Here is a 3,876-nt window from a genome sequence, read left to right as displayed (position 1 = left end):
GCTAAGATTTTCAAGTTATACACATAATGAAAACCTATACTTTGTTTCGGTCGAGTTCCCCATTCAAATGCATGTAACAGTGAGAAACGCACTGTCTTGGCGAAAGAAAGCGTTTTTGTACAACTTCATATAAATAGCTGTAACTTTTGATAGAAGACTCAGACAAACATGTTTATGGCTTTATCTTATAGAACTCAAGGTCCCCGTGCTGGGAAAACAGGTTTTGCAGCTGTTTGAGCTAAGATTTCCAAGTTATACACATAATGAAAACCTATACTTTGTTTCAGGCGAGTTCCCCATTCAAATGCATGTAACAGTGAGAAACGCACTGTCTTGGCGAAAGAAAGCGTTTTTGTACAACTTCATATAAATAGCTGTAACTTTTGATAGAAGATTCGGATACACATGTTTATGGCTTTATCTTATAGAACTCAAGGTCCCCGTGCTGGGAAAAAAGGTTTTGCAGCTGTTTGAGCTAAGATTTCAAAATTATACACATAATGAAAACCTATACTTTGTTTCGGGCGAGTTCCCCATTCAAATGCATGTAACAGTGAGAAACGCATTGTCTTGGCGAAAGAAAGCGTTTTTGTACAACTTCATATAAATAGCTGTAACTTTTGATAGAAGACTCAGACAAACATGTTTATGGCTTTATCTTATAGAACTCAAGGTCCCCGTGCTGGGAAAAAAGGTTTTGCAGCTGTTTGAGCTAAGATTTTAAAATTATACACATAATGAAAACCTATACTTTGTTTCGGGCGAGTTCCCCATTCAAATGCATGTAACAGTGAGAAACGCACTGTCTTGGCGAAAGAATGCGTTTTTGTACAACTTCATATAAATAGCTGTAACTTTTGATAGAAGACTCAGACAAACATGTTTATGGCTTTATCTTATAGAACTCAAGGTCCCCGTGCTGGGAAAACAGGATTTGCAGCTGTTGGAGCTAAGATTTTCAAGTTATACACATAATGAAAACCTATACTTTGTTTCGGTCGAGTTCCCCATTCAAATGCATGTAACAGTGAGAAACGCACTGTCTTGGCGAAAGAAAGCGTTTTTGTACAACTTCATATAAATAGCTGTAACTTTTGATAGAAGACTCGGATACACATGTTTATGGCTTTATCTTATAGAACTCAAGGTCCCCGTGCTGGGAAAACAGGTTTTGCAGCTGTTTGAGCTAAGATTTCCAAGTTATACACATAATGAAAACCTATACTTTGTTTCGGTCGAGTTCCCCATTCAAATGCATGTAACAGTGAGAAACGCACTGTCTTGGCGAAAGAAAGCGTTTTTGTACAACTTCATATAAATCGCTGTAACTTTTGATAGAAGACTCAGACAAACATGTTTATGGCTTTATCTTATAGAACTCAAGGTCTCCGTGCTGGGAAAACAGGATTTGCAGCTGTTTGAGCTAAGATTTCCAAGTTATACACATAATGAAAACCTATACTTTGTTTCGGTCGAGTTCCCCATTCAAATGCATGTAACAGTGAGAAACGCACTGTCTTGGCGAAAGAAAGCGTTTTTGTACAACTTCATATAAATAGCTGTAACTTTTGATAGAAGACTCAGACAAACATGTTTATGGCTTTATCTTATAGAACTCAAGGTCCCCGTGCTGGGAAAACAGGATTTGCAGCTGTTGGAGCTAAGATTTTCAAGTTATACACATAATGAAAACCTATACTTTGTTTCGGTCGAGTTCCCCATTCAAATGCATGTAACAGTGAGAAACGCACTGTCTTGGCGAAAGAATGCGTTTTTGTACAACTTCATATAAATAGCTGTAACTTTTGATAGAAGACTCAGACAAACATGTTTATGGCTTTATCTTATAGAACTCAAGGTCCCCGTGCTGGGAAAACAGGATTTGCAGCTGTTGGAGCTAAGATTTTCAAGTTATACACATAATGAAAACCTATACTTTGTTTCGGTCGAGTTCCCCATTCAAATGCATGTAACAGTGAGAAACGCACTGTCTTGGCGAAAGAAAGCGTTTTTGTACAACTTCATATAAATAGCTGTAACTTTTGATAGAAGACTCAGACAAACATGTTTATGGCTTTATCTTATAGAACTCAAGGTCCCCGTGCTGGGAAAACAGGATTTGCAGCTGTTGGAGCTAAGATTTCCAAGTTATACACATAATGAAAACCTATACTTTGTTTCGGTCGAGTTCCCCATTCAAATGCATGTAACAGTGAGAAACGCATTGTCTTGGCGAAAGAAAGCGTTTTTGTACAACTTCATATAAATAGCTGTAACTTTTGATAGAAGACTCAGACAAACATGTTTATGGCTTTATCTTATAGAACTCAAGGTCCCCGTGCTGGGAAAACAGGATTTGCAGCTGTTGGAGCTAAGATTTTCAAGTTATACACATAATGAAAACCTATACTTTGTTTCAGTCGAGTTCCCCATTCAAATGCATGTAACAGTGAGAAACGCACTGTCTTGGCGAAAGAAAGCGTTTTTGTACAACTTCATATAAATAGCTGTAACTTTTGATAGAAGACTCAGACAAACATGTTTATGGCTTTATCTTATAGAACTCAAGGTCCCCGTGCTGGGAAAACAGGATTTGCAGCTGTTGGAGCTAAGATTTTCAAGTTATACACATAATGAAAACCTATACTTTGTTTCGGTCGAGTTCCCCATTCAAATGCATGTAACAGTGAGAAACGCACTGTCTTGGCGAAAGAAAGCGTTTTTGTACAACTTCATATAAATAGCTGTAACTTTTGATAGAAGACTCAGACAAACATGTTTATGGCTTTATCTTATAGAACTCAAGGTCCCCGTGCTGGGAAAACAGGTTTTGCAGCTGTTTGAGCTAAGATTTCCAAGTTATACACATAATGAAAACCTATACTTTGTTTCGGTCGAGTTCCCCATTCTAATGCATGTAACAGTGAGAAACGCACTGTCTTGGCGAAAGAAAGCGTTTTTGTACAACTTCATATAAATAGCTGTAACTTTTGATAGAAGACTCAGACAAACATGTTTATGGCTTTATCTTATAGAACTCAAGGTCCCCGTGCTGGGAAAACAGGATTTGCAGCTGTTGGAGCTAAGATTTCCAAGTTATACACATAATGAAAACCTATACTTTGTTTCAGGCGAGTTCCCCATTCAAATGCATGTAACAGTGAGAAACGCACTGTCTTGGCGAAAGAAAGCGTTTTTGTACAACTTCATATAAATAGCTGTAACTTTTGATAGAAGACTCAGACAAACATGTTTATGGCTTTATCTTATAGAACTCAAGGTCCCCGTGCTGGGAAAACAGGTTTTGCAGCTGTTTGAGCTAAGATTTTCAAGTTATTCACATAATGAAAACAGTGCGTTTCTCACTGTTACATGCATTTGAATGGGGAACTCGACCGAAACAAAGTATAGGTTTTCATTATGTGTATAACTTGAAAATCTTAGCTCCAACAGCTGCAAATCCTGTTTTCCCAGCACGGGGACCTTGAGTTCTATAAGATAAAGCCATAAACATGTTTGTCTGAGTCTTCTATCAAAAGTTACAGCTATTTATATGAAGTTGTACAAAAACGCTTTCTTTCGCCAAGACAGTGCGTTTCTCACTGTTACATGCATTTGAATGGGGAACTCGACCGAAACAAAGTATAGGTTTTCATTATGTGTATAACTTGGAAATCTTAGCTCAAACAGCTGCAAAACCTGTTTTCCCAGCACGGGGACCTTGAGTTCTATAAGATAAAGCCATAAACATGTTTGTCTGAGTCTTCTATCAAAAGTTACAGCTATTTATATGAAGTTGTACAAAAACGCTTTCTTTCGCCAAGACAGTGCGTTTCTCACTGTTACATGCATTTGAATGGGGAACTCGACCGAAAC

The sequence above is a fragment of the Aulonocara sp. 'chitande type north' Nkhata Bay genome, linkage group LG10 (genome assembly GCF_057382095.1).
Source record: "Aulonocara sp. 'chitande type north' Nkhata Bay isolate Kocher_YH1m ecotype deep benthic linkage group LG10, A_spYH_male_GT1.1, whole genome shotgun sequence".
NCBI lineage: Eukaryota > Metazoa > Chordata > Actinopteri > Cichliformes > Cichlidae > Aulonocara > Aulonocara sp. 'chitande type north' Nkhata Bay.
This window is presented reverse-complemented; position numbering follows the sequence as displayed.